Source organism: Danio rerio, chromosome 22 (genome assembly GCF_052040795.2).
Source record: "Danio rerio strain M-AB ecotype USA chromosome 22, GRCz13ab, whole genome shotgun sequence".
Taxonomy (NCBI): Eukaryota; Metazoa; Chordata; class Actinopteri; order Cypriniformes; family Danionidae; genus Danio; species Danio rerio.
In genome coordinates this window covers 41,891,226-41,915,518 of record NC_141042.1, presented here as the reverse complement: position 1 = coordinate 41,915,518, position 24,293 = coordinate 41,891,226, and the positions used below count along the sequence as shown (strand labels likewise).

General features: G+C 41.1%; 1 protein-coding gene and 1 long non-coding RNA gene across 37 annotated transcripts in view; one reads left to right on the top strand and one right to left on the bottom strand.

Moving 5' to 3' along the window:
• Positions 1 to 24,293, bottom strand: part of anos1b (anosmin 1b) — a 347,052-nt gene that overhangs the window by 194,776 nt on the left and 127,983 nt on the right. The gene's annotated exons all lie outside the window — the stretch shown is intronic.
• LOC137488979 (uncharacterized) overlaps positions 1 to 24,293 on the top strand; it is a 131,038-nt gene that overhangs the window by 68,254 nt on the left and 38,491 nt on the right. For 7 of the 36 annotated variants that reach the window (XR_015522417.1, XR_015522412.1, XR_015522401.1 and 4 more), the window contains one exon: positions 10,056 to 10,205. The exons of 11 other annotated variants lie outside the window; for them this stretch is intronic. This is a non-coding gene — a long non-coding RNA (uncharacterized LOC137488979). Of the gene's footprint in view, positions 1 to 10,037; positions 10,206 to 18,466; positions 18,560 to 24,293 lie in introns of all 36 variants that reach the window. 18 more of the 36 variants (XR_015522419.1, XR_015522414.1, XR_015522403.1 and 15 more) reach the window with 5 other exon arrangements.

Sequence of the window (24,293 nt, the reverse complement as noted above, 5' to 3'; positions counted from 1 at the left end):
TCCTTCATCAGCTCAATAATGTTCATATCTGGTGACTAGGCTGGCCAATCCTGGAGCACTCTCTGCTTTCAGGAGCTTTGATGTGGAGGCTGAAGAATTGCCCCTCTCCTGTGGTTTGTGATGTAATGGGCAGCACAGATGTCTTGATACCTCAGGCTGTTGATGTTGCAGATCTCTCACACTGAATAAACCCCAAGCCATGATGTCTCCTTCACCAAACTTGACAAATTTCTATGAGAATATTGCTCCATGCTGGTTCCAGTACGTATTCTGCAGTGTTGGTGATGATTGATGCAGATCAACAGATGATCCAGCAGAGAAATCCACCTTCTGACACTTTCACACATCATCAACTAGAAGTCAAGTTAATATTTGTTGCTCTTACAGGTCAGCGACAAGAATTTGTCAGGTAGCGTATATTTAATACAGTGACACTGCAGGAATATTTTGTAACATTTGCAATAAAAGTCACAGCTAGGATTTACTACAAGGTCTTTTGCAGCTTTCGATGCCTATGAACCACTTAGTGGTGTCTGACAGATGTGTAAAGCAACCAATCAGCCTCGGCTGGCTCAGGTGACGTTTCTGTGTGGAGTTTGCATGTTCTCCCTGTGTTCGTGTGGGTGCAGGTGAATTGGGTCGACTAAATTGTCCGTAGTGTATAAGTGTGTGTGTGGATGTTTCGGAGGAGTGGGTTGCGGCTGGAAGGGCATTCGCTGCGTAAAAACATGATAAGTTGGCGGTTCATTCCGCTGTGGTGACCCTGGATTAATAAAGGGACTAAGCCGAAAAGAAAACGAATGAATGAACTTGTTTTGAAACGCTGAATGCACAGACTCTCTCCATGCTAAAAGCTAATAAGCTGCATCTATAAATTCAGCCCAGCTCCTGGAGAAGTGCTAGCATAGCAAGTCGCTCTCAACAATAAATTTCAACACAATTAACATTTTATCGAACTGCAGACAATTATTTATTTTCAAAGCAACTTTGAGGACCATCTGTTTATTAATGAAGGCCCAATAACAGCGCTAGAACTCAGTGGTAAGACAACAAATAAGGATCGATTAGCTCTTTATTGTTGCGCCGAGGATGTGATTTGTTGTTATTGCAAATGCGCACTGAATTATGGGTAGAGTCATTTTAACATCATCAAGCAGACCGTTTTTTTTTTGTACTTTGAAGACACCCAACTTAATCTCACGCTGACACAGCAAACGCTGGCAAATGAAGCATTGTCCCAAACAGTTTTTGCTCCATTAAAAGTAATTGGCTATTCCTCTAAGTACTGAGGGACTTTCTTTCTGGTAATTTGCATGCATGCGAGGCTGCTAAAGAGCCGAGACCCCCCGCTATCAGATACGTGTTCCTTTAAACGTGTCCCTTAGGATTTTCTCACTGTTCATCAACTGAGATGCTGAGAAGAACCAATAATCACATTTATCATAACCAGGTGTAGTCTGTAAATTAATAAACAGACCAATGGATTAAAATGACATCTGCAAGTCAAGATTTAATGCATTTTTCTAATGTTTGTATCTCTTTTTAAAATAAATTGTACAATTTTATGGTGTGATTAACTCAATATTTAAATATAACAGGTGTTATTAGTTAGGTGACATATGCATAGTTACTTTATTAATTGGTCACACTATTTTAGGGTACAGTCGTAAACTATTAACTACGATTTTGCTTTAATAAACTGCTCATTTACTGTTTTGTTTATATTATTAAGGTAGTTATTGAGTTTATTAATATATCAAATTATCATTTGCTTTATAAGTACTAAAAACAGCCAATATTTTAATAATAGGCAGGCAATAAGAGACTGGTTAATTATTACTAATTTTTATTTACACTAAAGTGTTATTTAACCCATCTGAGAAGTTCATATCAGTTTCAATTTCAGAACAAAACAAAAATGTTTCTAATCTTTAATTGCGTCTTTATCGGTTTTCTTATACACTAACCTTATACACTTTATTAGGTACACCTTACTAGAAACAGGTTGGACCTCTTTTGCCTTCAAAACTGCCTTCATCCTTTGTGGCGTAGATTCAACAAGCTACTGGAAATATTCCTCAGAGATTTCGCTCCATGATAGCATCACGCAGTTGCTGCAGATTTGTCGGCTGCACATCCATGATGCCAATCTCCCGTTCCATCACATCCCAAAGCTGCTCTATTGGATTGAGCTCTGGTGACTGTGGAGGCCATTTGAGTACAGTGAACTCATCGTCATGTTCAAGAAACCAGTCTGAGATGATTGAGCTTTATGACATGCTGCGTTATCCTGCTGGAAGTAGCCATCAGAAGATGGAGACACTGTGCTCATAAAGGGATGGACATGGTCAGCAGCAATACTCAGGTAGGCTGTGGCGTTGATGCTCAATTGGTACTAATGGACCCAAAGAAAATCTCCCCCACACCATTACACCACCACCACCTGCCTGAACCGCTGATACAAGGCAGGATGATCCATGCTTTCATGTTGTTGAGGCCAAATTGTGAGCCGAGCATCCGAATGTGTCAGCAGAAATGGAGACTCAAGGTTGGCCGTGTTGTGTGTTCAGAGATGCTCTGCTGCAGAGCTCGGTTGTAACGAGTGCTTATTTGAGTTACTGTTGCCTTTCTATCAGCTGGAACCAGTCTGGCCATTCTCCTCTGACCTCTGGCCTCATCAACAAGGCATTTGCGCCCACAGAACTGCCGCTCACTGGATATTTCCTCTTTGTCGGAGCATTCTCTGTAAACCCTAGAGATGGTTGTGCGTGAAAATCCCAGTAGGTCAGCAGTTTCTGAAATACTCAGAGCAGCCCGTCTGGCAGCAACAACCATGCCACGTTCAAAGTCCCTTAAATCCCCTTTCTTCCCCATTCTGATGCTCACTCTGAACTGCAGCAGGTCCTCTTGACTATGTCTACATGCCTAAATGCAGTGAGCTGCTGCCGTGTGATTGGCTGATTAGAAGTTTATTATAAATAATAAATATAGTCATGATATACCATTTTTTATACAGTAAACACTCAAAACTATACTATTAGTGATGATTAATTAGTACCAGTAGTTGCATAATGCAAAAAAAAAGTTTTTATTTCGTTTTAAATATTTCGTAATTCTTTTATTTGAGAGCTTGACGTGATGTAATATCAAAACCATTATAATTATGACATCAGTAATTAATGCATGCTTTGAATCTCTGTAGGTGCATTATTATATTTGGTATAATTGAATACGGTTAAATATTTAAAGGTGTCTACAGTAGGCAGCTGACTAGCACCAAACCTAAATTATAGATGATAGAGATTGATTAGAGTATCTTCATTGTTACTGTGTAATGTTTTATCACTCTAATGCTCAAGCTTTTGGCAAAGCAGCAAAACAAACCAAAAAGTGTTGGGAGCTCATTACTCAGCACTTGTCTTTTACTGTATGTGCTAACTGGCATTAGCAAGTCTAATCCTGCATAACCTGTGCAAATTAACTATTGAAACTTGGCACTTGCCATGATGTCTGACTTTATTTTGTTTTCTGGCCAAACTAGTTGTGGCGTTTTGAGGAGTTTTTAAAGGGATTGTTCACACTAAAATGAAAATGTACTCACTTTGTACTCTCTCTCTCTCTCTCTCTCTCTCTCTCTCTCTCTCTCTCTCTCTCTCTCTCTCTCTCTCTCTCTGTCAAGTGATTATAAACCTAAAATAGTTTGTTTCTTCTGCTGAACACAAACAAAGATAATTTGAAGAATGTTGGAAACCTGTAACCAGTGACTTTCACAGTATTTGTTTTTCCTACTGTCGTTTCCATGAGTTAAATTCCAATGAATAATTTTATTTTGTGATCACAGAAACTGGTGAAGCAGTGGCGCAATAGGTAGTGCTGTTACCTCACAGCAAGAAGGTCGCTGGTTCGAGCCTTGGCTCAGTTGGCTTTTCTGTGTGGAGTTTGCATGTTCTCCCTTCGTTCGTGTGGGTGTGCTCCGGTTTCCACCACAGTCTAAACTCATGCGGTACAGGTGAAATTGTCCGTATTGTATGAGTGTGTGTGGATGTTTCCCAGAATGGGTTGCGGCTGGAAGGGCATCTACTGCGTAAAACAAATGCATGATAAGTTGGCGGTTCATTCCGCTGTGGCGACCCCAGATTAATAAAGCGACTAAGCCAACAAGAAAATGAATAAAAACAGAACGAGTAGAGTGCAGTCCTTAAAGGCTATGAGTTGTTATATTTATGATTTTCTTGTGATCTTGACATAATAAATGTCGTATTCTTGTTATCACGACTTCATTTTCTCATGATCTTGACTTAACAAAAGCTGTTTTCTTGAGTTAACTTAATTTTCACCAGTTAGAGCCAGCCCTACCTATAAGCGAACTAAGCGGTTCTTAGGACCCCGCCACCACTAGAGGGCCCCTCACAAGCCGATAGCAGTGCGAGGCGTTCCCTTGCTGAAATTGTTTATGTTTGCATTTTACAATTATCTTCATCGACAGTGCTTTGTTACTTGAATATTTCTATACGTTATATATTAGATATATAATCTCGTAGCACATTTATCAAAAATAGGCAATTGCAGATTAATAAACGTCATCTACTTATATGAAATATTTTATTTTTTCACAGGTTTACACACCCGTTTTTTTAAATACTTGGTGTATATATACAGGGGCGACGCAGTGGCGCAGTAGGTAGTGCTGTCGCCTCACAACAAGAAGGCTGGGTCAGTTGGTGTTTCTGTGTGGAGTTTGCATGTTCGCCCTGCGTTCGCGTGGGTTTCCTTTATGTGCTCAGGTTTCCCCCACAGTCCAAACCCATCCGCTATAGGTGAATTGGGAAGGCTAATTTGTCAGTTGTGTGTGAGTGTGAATGAGTGCGTATGGCAAGCATATTATAGTTAACGAAAACGAACGAAAAAAACGAAAACTAAAATGTAAAATAATTGTCGTTAACTAAAATAAAAATAAAATCGATTTAAAAAAAATAAAACTAACTGAAACTGTATTGTGTACATACAAAATAAACTGAAACTGACTGAAATTATAGCAAAAACCTCCACATCGCAACGACGCGTAGCGCAAGCTCTGTGATTGGTCGGCTTGGTAGCACTGCTGAGTTTGGGTGGGACCAAAAGCCGCGTGAGCATGTTGGAATGAGTGTTTACAGGCATGGAGTCCCGTGAAGGAGCTCCGGATGGAAAGTTTTGTTTTGTGTTTACCTCATGGTTAAAGTTGTTGCACGTCCGCCGGTTCCTGCCTCAAAATGAGTGAGTTTGAGTCACTTGTACATCCCGGGAGTGTTCAGATAAAACAAAACACCAGCGAAGAAACTCGGCACAGAGGAACATGAACACCTCACTGCCCACTAGTGTTCTGGAAGTGTTAATGCAGACCAACAGAGACAGCGCGCAGAAGTATAAATGCACAGCTGCACGCGTTGCATGCGCTGTGGGTCACGCCGGTCACTTGATGCAGAAGTATAAACCAGGCTTAAGCCTTTTAGAAGTAACTCTAATTCTGACCTTTAAAGCTGTAATGGATGCGAGGTTTAGATCACATACAGCAAATGAAACATACTTTCTTCATTCAGTCTGAATAATAGTAATAATTAAAAAACGCCTGGAAAAGGTTGAATAGAGAAGCTGCCAAATTCATTCTCCCTAAAGCTGATTTAATCAAATCTCCTGACAGCTGAATGCAAACTAAACTCCTTTCAAACCCAAGCTCAAAGCCACTTGTCACCTGCCAGGAAACTTGAAGTAAACGCAGAAACAAAGCGTTCAATAATGAGATAAAGGCATGCGGTTGTGTCATCTGTTTACAGGTGGAAGTGGACTGACGCTGATGTGCTGAACTTTCAGTGTTTATCCTTCTCGCTGAAGACGTCGATCGATATATTTTTAGAGAGTCCATTCATGCGTGTTTTGTTGAACCTGAATGAAGGCTAGTCTTTTCTCTGAGCTTGATTGATCTCTGTTTGCGATTGGTCACGGATTGTGTAAAGCGGTCCATTACATCAGGCCAGCCTTGCCATGTGAAGTTCAAACCCTGATGTTTTCTGACTTCTCTTCTGTCATTGGCCTTGTATATTCATTTTCATACAATTTGCATTAATAAAAATATCAAATGTGCTTTATTTTATATTCCAACTAATGCGTAATCTCACCTGAAATAAACACACAGGCTCATTCTGAAAACGTAGCCATATATACATTTCAGGAGAGCGCGAATTATGTAGCCAGAAGTGCGGATGACTTAATTTTGTAAAGATGGCTTAATCTGTCCAGAATATCAGATCCTGAGAACTGTTATGAGATGCAATAAAACAATAAACTTTCTGATGTGAGAAGGAGGTCAGGAAACCGGCTGGCTTGCATGGTTCGGGATCTGTAGAGCTGTGCATGGATGGATTTGCTCTTCAGTGTTTGTACTCTTATTAGTGATTATTAAACCACACTGAACTGAGCTCAACTGAACTTAAACACTGAACTGAACTACTCTGTTTCATTCATTCATTTTTTTATCGGCTTAGTCCCTTTATTAAACCGAGGTCGCCACAGTGGAATGAACCGCCAACTTATCCAGCAAGTTTTTACGCTTTTCCAGCCGCAACCCATCTTTGGGAAAACTACACTGTTTCATATCACTATAGTCTTCTAGGGGAAGCTGCTTTGACACAATCTACATTGTAAAAGTGCTATACAAATATAGGTGAACTGAGCTAACATGAATAGTATTGTCCAGTCGCTGACACTTTAATTCATTCACAGCTTCATCCACAGACTTTCGCAAAAATAGGCAGCTAAATAGGAGAAATAAATGAATGACTTCAGAATATACAGACTAGAAACAAGTCAAATAATCTGCCGTTGCAGTAAGATAAATACACGTGCAAAGATTTATTAAATGAAAACTAGGCTTTAGTAAAGAAAAACACCTACTGTATTATGCCGGCTGACGGCTCACCTCGTGTGGAGGGCTTTCCTGCCGCAACCAGTTCGAGTCCGGGGAAGAGCAGTTCCAAAGATCAGGTAAGACAAAAACAGAATCCAAAAAATAAAGTGAACAGGGTGAGAATGTGGGGAAATCCGAAAACGCAGTCAAAATCAGACGAGGGCTTGTCTTTTTCTGGACCGTTTTTGTAAACCGCTGCTTGGGTTTAGGGAGGGAAGCAGGCGAGCGGGTTCCCTCTCAAAACAATCGGTAGGGTTAGAGTTAGGGTTAGGGTTAATAAATGCCCGAGCATACTGCCCGAGAGGCGTTTCAGAGATGGCCACTGACTAAAAATTGAGTTTATTAAAAGGGTTGTAGCATTGCCCTCTTTCGGAAAAAAAGCACATCTCATTTGAAGAACCCAGGCTCATTCTGGAAACGTAGCCCCATGGATGTTTCTGGAGATATGAAATATGTCCCGGTAGGTATGCATTTGTGCAGTTTTTGTTTTCGCGAATCCGCGAGAGGCCGCTGTGCTCACTTTTTTGCGTCTCCAACGCCTCTCGTAAAAAGCCGCCGGAGGCCGCTGTCGAGCGACTGTCTGTCCGACTGGCTGAATGACTGACTGGTAGTGACTGACCTGACCTCCTCATCCTCCTTCCCTAAACCCAAGCGATGATTTACAAAAGCCATGCAGAAAAAGAAAAGCCCTCATCCGATTTTGACCGTGTTTTCGGAATTCACCGCATTTTCGCCTAATTACGTACTCTTTTACTTTATTTTTTAGATTCAGTTTTTTGTTTAACCTGGTTTCTGGAACCGCTCTTCCCCACACTCGAACCTGGTCATCGAATGCGGCCGGCTCCTCCTCCTCCAGGCCTCCGCTCTGCCAATGTAACACGACAAGCTAACCGCACAAACTGGTTGCGGCGCTTAAAAAAACGAAATGCAGCCATATGTACCTCCAGCCACGTAAATCGCGGTCTCCAGAAACGTCTGCAGGGCTACGTTTTCAGAATGAGCTTGGGCTGTAAATGATTAATAAACTATTCAAATTAGCATTTATCATTCTTATTATTCAGGCATATATTGCTAGTAAATTTCCATGTTTATAAATGCTTTATTAACTCAACTTCATCCAGTTTTGTGACCCAATCTAAAGTGAGGACTATTTATGCTTCGTAAATCCCTTATTAATGACAATTAAAGGCTTAGTTATATTCAAAACAGGAAAAAAGAGAAAATAATCGACTTTAATCACTTATATTCATTTGAATATACACAAATGAAACTATCAAATTAAAAGTAAATCTTTGCAACCTGATCTAAAATAAAAATACTGTCCAGTTTATATATTCTATCCTATATTGCATCCTAAGCATCCTATTGTATTGTTAAATTATTATATGGTTGTTGTTTTGTCCAGTTATTATATTTTCACACTCAGCAATATTTAAACTTACAGTAACTTTACTTTTTAGATAAGATTGCAAAGATTATTGCTCATTTGATTCTGAGCCTTTAATGTGCAGAGAAAGCCTGCATTAAATTAAATAAAATGTTGAGGAATGGTGTCAAAGTGCGTTTATTGTCTGAAATCCAGGAGAGCCTGATGCAAATATCGAGCAGTCGCTGACATCCTCAAAGGTCAGTCCTCAAGGTGATGAAGGAACTGTTTGGACAGGCAGAAAAAGCCCTTCAGTTTGCATTTATCTGATGGTCTGGCTCCGTTTGATGTTGAGATGTACGAGTAGTGGCAGTCGACGCAATCCGATCAGCCCACAGGTGTCTGATAACGTCACTGCAACGCTGCTGAAGTATTCTGATCTAAACCTTAAATCTTTTTTAATCTCAATGATAGGTTTGATAAATGGGTTTGAGTACAATAAAAAAAAAAAATACGGTATCCTTCGTAAGATGTACTCGTACAGTAGTGTTGGTGTTGTTTGCTGATTTAATTTGTCTTTTTAAGTTCTGTGTCAAATGTGGTGTTACGTTTTTATCATATTTATTACTCATTAAATAGCTCATTACTTTAAACTACCATTTATTATTATATAACAGTACTCATTATTATATAGTGGTTTTATGCTAATGCTCATTATTAGATGATAGTATTTATTAGACACTAGAACTCATTGTTACATTAGCACTTATCATTAGTCACTAGTACTCATTATTGGAAACTAGTTCTCATTATTAGACACTAGTACTTATTATTTGACACTTGCACTCATTATTAGACTCTAGTACTCATTATTAGACTCTAGTACTCATTATTACACACTTGCACTCATTATTAGACACTAGTACTTATTATTAGACTCAAGTACTCATTATTAGACTGTACTCATAAATAGACTCTAGTACTCATAAATAGACTCTAGTACTCATTATTAGACTTTAGTAATCATTATTAATCACTAGTACTCATAAGTCGTCTTTAGTACTCATTATTAGTCACTGGTACTCAATATTATACTCTAGGCTTATTGGCTTATTTATATAGCGTGCTTGATTATTATAGGCTGAACTGAAAATTATGAAGAATGAGTAGAATTAGAGGCGACGCAGCGGCACAGTAGGTAGTGCTGTCGCCTCACAGCAAGAAGATGGCTGGTTTGAGCCTTGGCTGGTGCAGTTGGCGTTTCTGTGTGGAGTTTGCATGTTCTCCCTGCGTGGGTTTCCTCCGGGTGCTCTCGTTTCCCCCTACATACCAAAGTCATGTGGTACAGGTGAATTGGGTAGGCTTAATTGTCCGTAGTGTATGAGTGTGAATGAGTGTGTGTGGATGTTTCCCAGAGACAGGTTGCAGCTATAAGGGCATCCGCTATGTAAAAATGTGCTGGATAAGTTGGCGGTTCATTCTGCTGTGGTGACCCCTCATTAATAAAGGGACTAAACCAAAATGAAAATGAATAAATGAGTATAATTAGAGTCGTCCTGGTAGAATATCTGCCAGGAAGACTCTATATCTGCTGTTTGAGTAAGAAAAATGCCATGATAGACAACATAATAATGTGTTGATAAACGTTAAACAAAAGCTGCACACACACAAGTATGAATACTAAAGATACAGGATTGTAATGCCCTGTGAATCTGTTTTTCCTTGTAGTCTCTTTTCCTCCGGCAGGTGTAATTGCGGTCTGATATTTTATCCTGATGGTCACTCAGGTGCCTTCAGGCCAGAGGAAATGCTTCCAAAAATCTTCTTTCAAGAAAATATAGGAAAAACTGCGAATGAACATCTGCGAACTCCAATTCAACCCAAAATGGCAGACAGGTGAGTAACACAGGCTACGGTTACACTGCAGCTAAATATGGGTCTGATTTCTGTGATGAAATGATAGTTTGACAATCAAAATCACCATGAATGATTAGGTCTTTGTGTGTGTGTGTGTGTGTGTGTGTGTGTTTTTCCAATGGAAATAATATAGCCGTTTTGACCGGGGTTTGTTTGTTTATCTACAAGGTCTAGGTAAAAATACATTCATTCATTCATTTTCCTTCAGCTTAATCCCTTTATTCATCAGGGGTCACCACAGCGAAATGAACCACCAAATCCAGCTTATGTCTAGAAAATGAAAAGCCCCCGTCTGATTTTAACCACGTTTTCATCCTGTTATTTGCTTGCTTATTTAATTTTTTGGATTTTGTTTTTGTTTACCTGCTTTCTGGAACCATTCTTTGCTGGACTCAAACCATCCCCCCCCCACACACACACACACCGATATAGGACTACATTTTCAGAATGAGTATGTTGTTTTTATTGGTTTTATGAAGTATTTTATGGTTTGTTTGTTTTTCCCACTTTCCTGTCTTTTGTTTAACTTTGTCTTCTTGTTTCATGTTTAGTCCACATTTTTGTCTACTTGAATCAGTTTTGACTTGTTTTTGTGTCTAGTTTTGTTTGTCTTGTTTGTTCAACACAGGCTCATACTGATTACTAACCCCTGTATACATTTCTGGAGACAGCCAAATAGATCTCAGGTGTTACGGTTTTTGCAGTTTTTGTTTTCATGAATCCACCAGAGGCTGATGTTTACGCTTTTGACTGACTGACCAACTGATAACCTCATCCACCCCCTTCCCTAAACCCAACTAGTGTTTTAAAAAGCAGCCCAGAAAAAGAAAAGCTCTTGCCCGATTTTTACCACGTTTTCTGATTTTACCACATTCTCACCGTTATTTACATGTTGATTACATTTTTTTAGTAGTTTGTGTCTTGTTTCTTTTTGTGTTTAGTTTCTTTTGTTTAACTTTGTCTGTTTGTTTCATGTTTAGTCCACTTTTTTGTCTGTTTTGCCTCTTTTTTGTGTTTTGTTTGTCTTTTTATGCAACTAAGGCTCATTCTGATTACTTACCACTGTATACATTTCTGAAGAGCGCCAAATACCTCTCAGGAGTTTTTTTTTTTTTGCAGTTTTTGTTTTCCCAAATCCACCAGAAGCCGCTGTGTACGCTTTTACAAATCTCAAATTTCTCTTGTGAGTGCCATTTGTGCCTGCTTTTCTCCCATAAATCCACCTGAACGAGTCTGCTGACTGACTGACCCAACGATCACCCAACCCACCCCTCTCCCTAAACCAACAGTGTTTTGAAAAGCACTCCAGAAAAAGAAAACCTTACCTGATTTTTACCACATTTTCAGATTTTACCACATTCTCACCCTGTTAATTACTTGTTAATTTTATTTTTTGGCCATTTCTTAGCTGGATTCTAACTCCATCATCATGGTCAACTTCTCATTACGTTATGCATCTCAAATCCTCAGACATACATGGCGAGCCACTCGACAAACTAGTAACAGCGGCAAAGCGGTCCACACAGAGGTAAGCGGTCAGCTGGTAAGCGAGAAAAGGAACGCCGTCATACTGCCCTGTAGCATTCGAAATGTAATGAGGAAATATGCAGATATACATTACATAATTCACCAAACGTCAGTGTTTTTAGTATGCTTCATTTAGTATTTAAGGCCTGTTTTTTGTCTTCGGTTTCTTTTTTTCATGTTTAGTTCACTTTTTTGTGCAGTTTAGCCTGTTGTGTGTCATTTTTGTGTCTAGTTTTGTTCATGTCTGGTTTCTTGTTTTGTATTTCATGTCTTTTTATTTCGTTTTTAAGTCTTATTTCTTGATGTTTGCATCTTTACCATCTTATTTACCTCTGTTTTCTTGTGTCGGTGATGTTTTTCCTCTTGTTTTTTTTTTATGTTTTTTCGTGTCTTGTCTTTCTTTGTATTTTGTGTTGTTTTTATTATATTAATACTTTTCTTGTCTGCAAGTCACTTCAGATACAAATGAAAAAGTTAATAAATATTAAAATATGGGACGAGGCAGTGGCGCAGTAGGTAGTGCTGTCGCCTCACAGCAAGAAGGTCGCTGGTTCGAACCTCGGCTCAGTTGGTGTTTCTGTATGGAGTTTGCATGTTCTCCCTGCGTTCGCGTGGGTTTCTTCCGGGTGCTCCGGTTTCCCCCACAGTCCAAAGACATGCGGTACAGGTGAATTGGGTTGGCTAAATTGTCCGTAGTGTATAAGTGTGTGTTTGAATGTGTGTGGATGTTTCCCAGGGATGGGTTGCGGCTGGAAGGGAATCTGCTGCGTAAAAACTTGCTGGATAAGTTGGTGGTTCGTTCCGCTGTGGCGACCCCTGATTAATAAAAGCCGACAAGAAAACGAAAGAAAAATCTTATCTCTATATTTAAGTGTACACAAGTTTCAAAACACAATATATATTTGACTAAATCATATTATGCAAAATATTACACATCAACACAAATGAATGTTTACCAAAAACATACAGTATGCATCTCTTACGCATGTTCACAGCAACCCAGTCCAGAAAAAGCAGCCAAAGCTCTACATTTCTCATGTGGCTTGTGTTTTATGGGGCACGACTCTTTATTCTTTACTAGCACCTATAAAATACTTTTCATAATCTGAGGGGAAAGACCTCTCAAATGATATAAAACCGGGTCTCCTTCCAAACGCCGGCCTGCTCTATTGATAGCTATAGGTGTTGGAGATCTTTCTCACACGAGGTTGTAGCCTTTAATTTGCTTTCCTGGATCCAGCCCGTTGGTTTACAAAGCTTTTTCCATGCCGAATGACGAGGTAGGCGTCCTCTTTTCACACTGTTATATTTACGTACAAGAGCTCTGCTAATTACCATCTCTGCTCCCACGCTCCTCTACACAAGTCAAGCCATTGGAGAAAATACACAAAGAGGCTAAGCTAAGCATGACTAGCCTGTTTGCACCTGAGCAACATCGAAAAGAACTGCTAAATGTGTAAATTCCAGTGGCGTGTATTATGTAACAGGAAGCAGAGATTGTTTGTGCCTTCTGATTAAGCAAACGCACACTGCACAGAGGAGGTAAAGTGTCGTGAATACTATACAGTATAATACACTTTATTGTAGAGTGGTACACTATAGTATTTGCTATAAATGATTACAGTGTTTTATTCCTGTGAGCAGTTATAAACAACATCTCTTCCCTTTGCCATCTTTCAGACGGGGCACATTGTATTCCCCAAAACAATCACACCCCTCAGGTTTCCATGTTTACTGCCAACAAGAAAGGGTTTCCACTGCCGCCCTGGGAAAATAAATCATTATTGGAGCATTAGCGATACAAGCGCATGGACAATGATCTACATGCCTGTGGTTTCGGAAAAGCTGCTTTTCATTCAGGCTCACTCTCGAGGTAGCGCATTTGAAGACTCACGACATTGGCTGTGAACATGAAACCTTTTCTACCTGTGCTAATGAAATGAGGGCAAGTATTACCTCACTGAACAATATACAAGGGCTGGACAATGAAAGTAAAATGCCTGGTTTTGAACCACAATAATTCATTAGTATGGTGTAGGGCAGGCATGCTCAACCCTGTTCCTGGAGATCGACCCTCCTGCAGATTTCAGTCGCAGCCCATATCAAACACACCTGCCTGTAATGATCAAGTGCTGTTCAGGTCCTCATTAATAGGTTCAGGGGTGTTTGTAGCTGAACTTTGCAGGAAGGTCGATCTCCAGGAACAGGGTTGAGCACCACTGATGTAGGGCCTGCTTTTGCAGCCAGTTTGTCTTGGGAATGACAGATACAAGTCCTGCACAGTGGCCGGAGGGATTTTGAGCCACTCTTCTTGCAGTATGGTGGCCAGGTCACTATGTGATGCTGGTGGAGGAAAACCTTCCCGTCTCGCTCCTCCTAAACACCCCAAAGTAGCTCAGTAATATTTAGATTTGGTGACTGTGCAGGCCATGGGAGATGTTGAACTTTCATGTTCATCAAACCACTCTCCCTGCTGAAAAATCCAGCTTAAACCAGCCTAGGGTGATTTGCTGGTTTTAGCTGGTCGAGCAGACTGGTTTTAGAGGAGTTTTGGCCAATTCCAGCCTGGTTACCAGCCCTTTTCCAGCCTGGTCTTAGCTGGTCAGGCTGGAAAGTGACCAGCTAAAACCAGCTTGACTATCCTGGTTTAAGCTGGACATAGCTGGTTTTGGCTGGGCTGCCAGCCTGGCTAGGCTGATCAAGCTGGTTTCAACTCGTCATCTCTCCGCCTGTCCAGCTAAAACCAGGTTGATAACGGCTGGAAACCAGCCTGGAAGGCTGTTAAACCCCTTCTCTTTTTTGAAGGACATCCTGGGATTTTTAATGACCACAGAAGGCGCTCACAGACCAGTATAGAGTATAGATCTGAAAGAAATGTCTCCCTCAATGCATGTTTTTAGTGCAGAATTTAGTGTGATAGCTTTGGGATTCTTCAGGTCATAAAATCATGTTGGACATCACTGCATCTGATTGATTTTCTAACAAACTTACCTGTGATGTGTGTTAGACATACAATCTTCAAACCATCAGAATTCACGCTATGAACCAGAGAAACCATTAAACCAGGGGTGACCACTCCTGCTCCTCATGGGCTACTGTTCTGAACTATACAGCGTTGAACCCAATTAAACTTACCTGAACCAACTAATTAAGGTCGATTGGATAATTTGAAACATTCCTAGAAACCTCCAGGCCTAAACTACAGGACACCCCTATGCTAAATCATGTGTTATCATTTTGACGGATATTGAATTCTGTTTGAGGGAAAACACATGTTATAAAATAAGATGATTATGAAGATGACATTGGCAGTTCCCGCATATGACGTCTGGCCTGCACGTCCCATGTGTGCGTCCCTGGGTGACAAGGACAGGGACTTGTCTGACAAATGCTGCCATATTAAACTCATTAAGAGGTTCACAAGCCAGTTACAGCTCTTGCTTACCAGACTTCCTATGATGAGTCAGGGGTTTGGCAAATCCCTGAATGTTAGCAGCTGGGAAGAGCCCTCAGTGGGATGCAGATTTACCAGGAATGCTCAATGGGGACCGGATCTCTTCATTTCTCAAAACATCCGAGCTACTTGTTTAATATTTCTTGTCTTTGATTTACAGGACACAATTAAAGATCTCATTAAGAACCCATAAAGATTAAGTAATTTTTAATTTAAAAAAAAGTGGAATAACTACTATAGCAGGAAAGAGCATTGGGAAATTCCTCATGAGAAAACTCAAACGATGCTCTGCTCCCGTACCTGAACCTCCTGAACTGTGGGTAACCCAAGGTTTTGGACTATCCTCAGGAATTCTCCTGTTACCTGTTTGACACCTACGGCACACCAGAGATTTTACTGTTAGAGGCCCACGTTAAACAACTACGCTGGAACTATTTTTAGGACACCAAATTGAGACCGGGCATGAAAACCTGCAGCAAAAAATAACTCAATAAAGTTTAAGGGGGAAAGTTTAATACCTATGTGGCTCACGTGTGGTCCCGGTTTCATTAAAAAGATCTAGTTTTCCACTCATGCTTTGGAAACTACCTCTAAAGCCGAGTGCCTTTCAGAAGCCAAAAGCCGTTTCTGTCAGATGGGCAAGGTCTGGGAGAACCTACAGGAATTTCTCGATTGGTTGCTGCGTGGAATGTGATCGCAATTAACAAGGAGATTTATGGATTTAACTTATGCTAGTAACTTGACCTGAGAGTTGTCCTGAAAATCCAAATTTTGTCAACTGTCCATGTTACCCCTAGAAGCCACCTAGGATTGTGTATTAGATTTTTTTTTCTCTGAAATGTTTACAGGCGAGGCAGTGGCACAGTAGGTAGTGCTGTCCCCTCACAGCAAGAAGGTCACTGGGTCGCTGGTTCGAACCTCGGCTCAGTTGGTGTTTCTGTGTGGAGTTTGCATGTTCTCCCTGCCTTCACGTGGGTTTCCTCCGAGTGCTCCGGTTTCCCCCACAGTCCAAACACTTGCGGTACAGGTGAATTGGGTAGGCTAAATTGTCCGTAGTGTTTGAGTGTGTGTGTGGGTGTTTCCCAGAGATGGGTTGTGGCTGGAAGGGCATCCGCTGCCTAAAAACTTTCTGGATAAGTTGGTGGTTCATTCCGCTGTGGTGACCCCGGATAAATAAAGGGACTAAGCCGACAAGAAAATGAATGAATGAAATGTTTACTGACCTTACATAATAAATAGCAGTTTAAGGGAGTGTTCATAAGACTGTCATGTAACATCTATCATCACATGACACAAGATCTTATACAGTATTAGGCAAGTGCCTTTCAGTTGTGTCATTTAAATGTAAAGTCGACATTGTTTGAGATTCCTTTGTCATGACATGTCTAATACAATAATTTAATGTCATAAATCCATCATAAATATAATTGTGGAAAAAATTAATTTGTCATTAAAGTTTCTCAGTAAAAATGTTAATACCACGTCAAATACTTTTATAATAGCGTCATTCAAATCCAAAGGCATCTAATGACTTTTTAATGACAAAATTAAATTTGAAGTTGAAGAGGTCAACACACAATATTAATGAGGCTGTTATAAAATTCATGATGTAGTTACAGTATAATGGCCTCATGACAACTGTAACGAAGACTCGGAGGGCGGAGGATCCATCTGCAGCTTTATTGAAAGGAAGTCAACCCGGGCTCCTTGTGGAAACGTAGCCCCGCGGACGTTTCTGCGAACCGCGAGATACGTCCCGGGAGGTACGTATTTGAGCGGTTTTTGTTTTCGCGGATCCGCGAGAGGCCGCTGTGCGCGCTTTTTCGCGTCTCGGGTGCCTCTCGGGAGCGCACACCACTCACGCCCGCGCTGTTCTCGCGCGAAAAGCCATCGGATCGGCCGACCCGGCTGCCCTCCTTCCCTAAACCCAAGCGACGGTTTGCAAAAGCCGTCCAGAAAAAAAAAAGCAAAAGCCCTCATCTTCGATTTCGACCACGTTTTCGGATCCCGCCGCGTTCTCCCCCTTATTTTTCGGATTCTGTTTTTCATCTTACCTGATTTCTGGAACCGCTGTTCCCCGGACTCGATCCTGGTCGTGGTCCCCGCGGCCGGCTCCTCCTACTCCTCCTCCGGGGCCTCAGCTCACAGCGTTACGTCGGCCGGAGCAAAGCGGACAAACTGGTTACATCGGGAAAGCCCTCCACTCTAAGGCGAGCCGTCGGCCAGCGCCACACCGCCCCGCAACGTTCACTCGAAAAAAAACTAAACGCGGCCGTACATACCTCCAGCCACGTAAATCGCGGTCTCCAGAAACGTCCGCGGGGCTACATTTCCAGAATGAGCTTGGGTTGAAGGAAGTAGCACTACTGAACTGAACTCCACTGTTTACATTCACTGTAGTCTTCTATGTGAAGCTTCTTTGACACAACCTACATTGTAAAAGCGCTGTACAAATAAAGGTGAATTGAATTAATGACAGTTGTGATAAGCATAAAACCTCATTCACATTCATAACGTGTGTCATATCATGATTTATAAAGCATTCATGACAGAGCACCTTTGGCATGTAAACACCCCCTTCAAGTAAAGTGTTACCCAAATCACTAGTGATCTTTCTAGAAATTCAAGCACTGCTGATGTTCCCACTGAAAGCAGTCAAATTAGATCCCCTGGAAATGTGTTTTCCAATTGCAAATTTAACTGAGTCTTTCCTATTAAGCACAGAGGACTACACCCTACTGTAATGCCAGCTAATGCTCGGTGTAATATAATCAAATCAAGTGGTAAATGTTGAGGCAGGAACTCATTACCCAGAGCCATTATGAGGTAAGATTTCTCTCTCCATTGATCAGCGTGGCCATCTCACCAGCACTTCTTGATTAGGGAGAATCTGTTTCATTAGTCATGTAACATCTCAACATATCCAGAAGCCTTTGTGTGGAGCAGTACAAGCACTGCATCGAGACCAAAGTTCACATTTTCTTGGGAAACTATGAGTGATGTTTGCTTGCACAGAGCTTAGATGCATTTTAACCTTCCTGTTGAGTTATATGAGTCAGAAATCCATCCATCCAGTCACCATTTTAACAGCAGGTTTTTACCTATGGTGCCCGGATGGATGGATTTTTGGCTCGTATAAGTCAACACTAAACAGTGATATATATTTTTTTATCCTGAAGTTTGGTGACTTATTCTAAAACGACCTCAACATTTGACAAATAAATCGCTTTTTGTTGCTTTATGCTTTCATGCTGTTGAGGCCAAATTGTGAGCCGAGCATCTGAATGTGTCAGCAGAAATGGAGACTCATCAGAGCAGCAACGTTTCTCCAATCTTCTATTGTCCAGTTTTGGTGAGTCTGTGTGAATTGTAGCCTCAGTTTCCTGTTCTTAGCTGACAGGAGCGGCACCCGGTGTGCTCTTCTGCTGCTGTAGCCCATCCGCCTCAAGGTTGGCCGTGTTGTGTGTTCAGAGACGCTCTTCTGCAGAGCTCGCTTGTATCGAGTGCTTATTTGAGTTACTGTTGCTGGAACCAGTCTGGCCATTCTCCTCTGACCTCTGGCCTCATCAACAAGGCATTTGCGCCCACACCATCAAAATTTGGTGACAGCGCCACCTATGGGCCAAGAGTTAAGACATTCATTTGCCATTATTAATGAAACTCTGTATTTGGTAATAGCTTTTGCCTGCATATGCTTATTTTGATGAAAGTTGTCTCAAATTATTCCTCGGGTCATGCCGACATCTCAGAAACCAAATATGTTATAATCTGCCAAACTTCCTGTCCGCCATTCTGGTTTTGTTCAAATCATTCTCTTTTTACCTTCATCTCGGCCGTTGGTCCAATCTTCAGCAAATTTGACTTGGATCATCTTCAGATCATGCGGACCAAAAGTTATGTAATTCATGTCGATAGACAAAACTGCTGTCATTAAGCATATGCGCAAACTTGATGTAGTGCTGCCAGATGACAATAGGCTGAGTCACTGCAATGGTTTGAAGTATTGAAACCAAACTTTAATGTGTGATCTAGACCTGACATTGACCAAACTATGTCAGTTTGAGTAAAATTGACAATAAAATTCTGTCAAATGAAATCATACAAAAGTTTTCAAATGGCTTCTCAATAGTTTTGCAGGTTCCTTGTATACATTCATTCATTTTCTGCCACTTTTGCGGGGCCGGGGGCAGCAGTCTTAGGAGAGAACCCCAGACTTCCCTCTCCCCAGACACTTCGTCCAGCTCCTCCGGGGGGATTCCGAGGCGTTCCCAGGCCAGCCGGGAGACATAGTCCCTCCAGCGTGTCCTGGGTTATCCACGAGGCCTCCTCCCAATGGGACATGCCTGGAACACCTCCCTAGGTAGGCATCCAGGAGGCATCCGAAACAGATGCCCGAGCCACCTCAGCTGATTTCTCTGGATGTGGAGGAGCAGCGGCTCTACTCTGAGCTCCTCCCCGGTGTCAGAGCTCCTCATCCTATTCATGAGAGTGCGCCCTGCCACCCTTCGAAGGAAACTCATTTTGGCTGCTTGTATCTGAGATCTTGTCCTTTCGATCATGACCCAAAGCTCATGAGCATAGGTGAGGAGGAACGTAGATTGACCGGTAAATCGAGAGCTTTGCCTTTCGGTTCAGCTCCTTCTTTACCACAATGGACTAGTACATCGACCGCATTATTGCTGCCGCTTAACCGCCTCTAAATCTCGCATTCCATCTTTCAATCACTCCAGAACAAAGAGCCAAGATTCTTAAACTCCTCCATCGGGGGTAAGGACTTTCCTCCTACCTGGAGATGGCAAACCATCTTTTTCTGGTGGAGCACCATGGCCTCGGACTTGGAGGTGCTGATTCTCATCCCAGCCGCGTCACACTCAGCAGCAAACCCCCTAGTGCATGCTGAAGGTCCATGTTCGATGAACATGATGGTTCCTTGTATCATTGATATAATTAATTCCCTAATTCACATTACTTTTTTTCCACCATCTTGAATTAGTTTGAACATCTGTTGTTTTGAACTTCCTATAGATCGTTAGTTCCATTTCCACTCAATTTGCCTCAGACCATGCCACCCAAAAAGTTCTAGAATTTTCCTGTTGCTTTCCCAGAGATGGGTTGCGGCCGGAAGGGCATCCGCTGCGTAAAAACGTGCTGGATAAGTTGGCGGTTCATTCCACTGTGGCAACCCCAGTTTAATAAAGGGACTAAGCTGACAAGAAAATGAATGAATTTTCCTGTTGCTTGTTTCCATGCTTGTTCATGATGTGGCCGCTGAGCTGCTTGGCCCCGATAATTGCTGCTTGCAGCTATGTTTATTATATTTATAGTTATCATGGTTGGTGTGAAAGGGCTTTAATCATATAAAAGTCGACTTCAAAAATTCTAAATTGTGATTTACAACATAAAATTGAGTTTAATAGTTAAAAATGTTCAACGGCTTGTTTACAGTTGTAAATATCGAGCACTAAACATGATGAATTGTAATGCTTTTAGCAATCAGCACTAACGGAAAGATCCACAAGGCCCACTGAGTGCTGTCATATTGTTTAATCAAACAAGCTTTCACAAATCCTCACTGATGGCAGAAAGAGATACCAGGAATCAAAGCTTGATTAGCGCCAGTAATGATTTATTTAAGGCGCGGATCAAAGTGCTGTGGTGGAGTCGCCGATCTCAGTTTATGAAAGACAAAACACGCTGAGGTTTGCCAAGACATGTTTACAAAGATGAGAATGCAAAGACCACAATCACATCTGCCATGTGTCCTGACAGCACAAGTGAACTGATATATAGTCTTCATACATCTTTTTTTTGCCTTTATTCAATTACAGCCACAGAAATGCCCTCACTGACCTTTTGCATTAATTTCATTTTACTTATTCTTAAATTTGCTTGCCATAAAGTGATAATAGTAATAAAGGTAAAGATTGCAGAAGTTTGCATACACTCTGAAAAAAGGAACATAACAATTAAAAAAAATGTCTAATGGGTAAACTTACTAAATGTTTACTATTTTAGATCCGTTAGGATTTCCTAAATGATTTACATTTGCTCAATGCCAGAATAATGAGAGAATTTGTTGCTTTATTAATTCTAGACAGTCAGTAGTTTACACACATTTCCTTGGTATTTTAGCTTTGCTTTTAAACTGTTTAACTTAGGTCAGATGTTTTGCGTTTCCTTCCACAAGCTTCTCACAATAGTTTGCAGGAGTTTAGGCCCATTCCTCCTGCAGAATTGCTGTAACTGAGTCAGATTTGTAGGCTGTCTTGCTCACACAAGCTTTCTCAACTCTGCCCACACATTCTCTATAGGATTGAGATCAGGGCTTTGTGATGGCCACTCCAAAACATTCACTCTGTTGTCCTTAAAGCACATGTGAACTCATTTGGCAGTGTGCTTAGGGTCATGGTCTGTCTGGAAGAGCCATTTGTGGTCAAGTTGTAATGTCCTGGCTGATGTGTTGATGTTGCTTCAGTATTTCTCCATAATGTTCTTCTTCATGATGCCATCTATGCTGTGAAGTGGACCAGTCCCTCCTGCAGCCCCACAACATGATGCTGCCGCCCCCATACTGCACAGTTGGGATGGTGTTCTAGGCTTGTTCCCCTTTGTCCTCCAGATGTAACACTGCTCATTATGGCCAAACAGTTCAGTCTCAGCTCCATCAGAGCACAGGACATGTCTCCACACATGAGTCTTTTCCCTGTGTCATTCAGCAAACTGTAATCTGGCTTTGTTGTTGATTCTGGCTTGTTGATTTTCTCATGTTGTCACACAGGGAAGCAGTGTGTTTGAGCTTCTCCTTCAATACTATTCTACAGTTGTGCCTCACATTAACTCAAATGTTGTCAATCAGCCAATCAGAAACTTCCAAAACCCTGACATCATCATCTGAGCTTTATCAGAGGCAGAATAATCTTATTGTGTGTAAACTTGACTTTCTAGAACAGTTATAACAATTTCTCAAACGTTCTCTCTCACATTTGATCATCCTAACTTACCTAAAAGAGAAAAAGTTTAGTCACATTAACATCTCACTTTTTTATGATTTGTATTATGTATTATTATTTAAACTGTGAAACAGTATCAGTAAAACTACTGATAAATCACTGACAATATTAACAATTAATATAGGAAATAATCCCCCTAACCCCGAGTTAATGAGATCAACACATGCCTACGACCCTGTCTCACTCTCGCAGGTAATAAAAGGCCTGAATAAAGAGAGTTATTATGTGAGCTGTCTCCATTAGATCGGTGTCAGGGAATAGTTTGCTGACAGATTTCTCCTAGAGGCAAACAGAATGACTTCAATATTCTGATAGTCAGGATATATATATATATATTTAGGTCTATAGGAAGCCTGTATAATGCTGGTCAATGTTGCCAGATGTTTGCAATGAGCATGTTGGGCCTGAAGGGTATCGTTTCCTTCACAGACTGAAGCAGAGAGTGGTTCTGTCTAAACTGAAGGCAGCTGCTGCGCTCACAGTCTGGGGCTTCGGCCGGCCACATTGTGGGACCGTCAGTGTATTTCAGCAGAATTATGACTAATGTGCCTGTATTTTGATTCAGGCTGAATCAATCAGTCCATCCATTCACACATCCATCTATCTATTCATGCATCAATCCACCCATTCATCCATTCATTCATTTAACCATACACACACCTATCCATCCATTCACCCACCTATTCAACCATCCACCCATTTATTTGTCTATCCATCCATTCATTCACCCATCTATCCATCCACACTTTCATCCATCCACACATTCACCCATTCACTTATCCATTCATTGAAACATACATTGATTCATCCATCCATCCATTTACCAATCTATCTATTCATTCATTGATCCATCCATCCATTTATCCATCCATTGCCTCATCCATCCATCCATTCACCCATCCATTCACATTTATCCATCAGTTAACCCCTCCATTTACCTATCCATCCATCTACCCATCCATCCTTTCATACATCCATGGATTCACCCATCCATCCACTAATCCATCCGTCCATTCACCCATTAACCCTTCAATTCACCCATTCATCTATCTACCTATCTATTTGTCTAATTACCTATTCATTCACCCATCCATCTATTCAACAATTAAGTCTTTCATCCATTCACCCATCCATCCATCTATTCATTCACACTTCCATTCACACATCCATCCATCCATTCAAACATCCACCCATCCATCCACTCATTAATTCACCCACCCATCCATTCATCTATCCATCCATTCACCCACTCATCTATCCATTTATCTATCATCCATTAACCCACCCATCCATCCATTCAACAATTAATTCTTTAATCCATTCACCCATCCATCCATCTATTCATTCACACTTCCATTCACACATCCATCCATCCATTCAAACATCCACCCATCCATCCACTCATTAATTCACCCACTCATCTATCCATCTACCCATCCATTTATCTATCATCCATTAACCCACCCATCCATCCATTCAACAATTAATTCTTTAATCCATTCACCCATCCATCCATCAATCCATTCCCCACCTATTCATTCATCTATCCATCCATTTACCCACTCATCTATCCATCTACCCATCCATTTATCTATCATCCATTAACCCATTCATCAATCCATCCATCCATTAATCTATTAACACATCCATTCACCCATCCATCTTCCCATCTTTTCATGTATCGATCCATTGACCCATCCATCCATCTCTCCATCCATCTATTCACAATTAATTCCTCCATTCATTAACCCATCCATCCATTCATCAATTCACTCATCCATCCATGCATTTACCTATTAACATTATCCATTCACCCACCCATCTATCTACCCATCTATCCATCCATCTATTCAACAGTTAACTCTTCCATCCATTCACCCATCCATCCATTTACACATCCATCCATAAATCCATCCATCCATCTACCCATCCATTCATCTGTCATACATCCAGCCACCATCCATCCACCCATTCAACAATTAATTCTTCAATCCATTCACCCATCCATCCATAGATCCATTCATCCATCAATTCACTCATCCATACATCCATGCATTCACCTATTAACCCATTCAT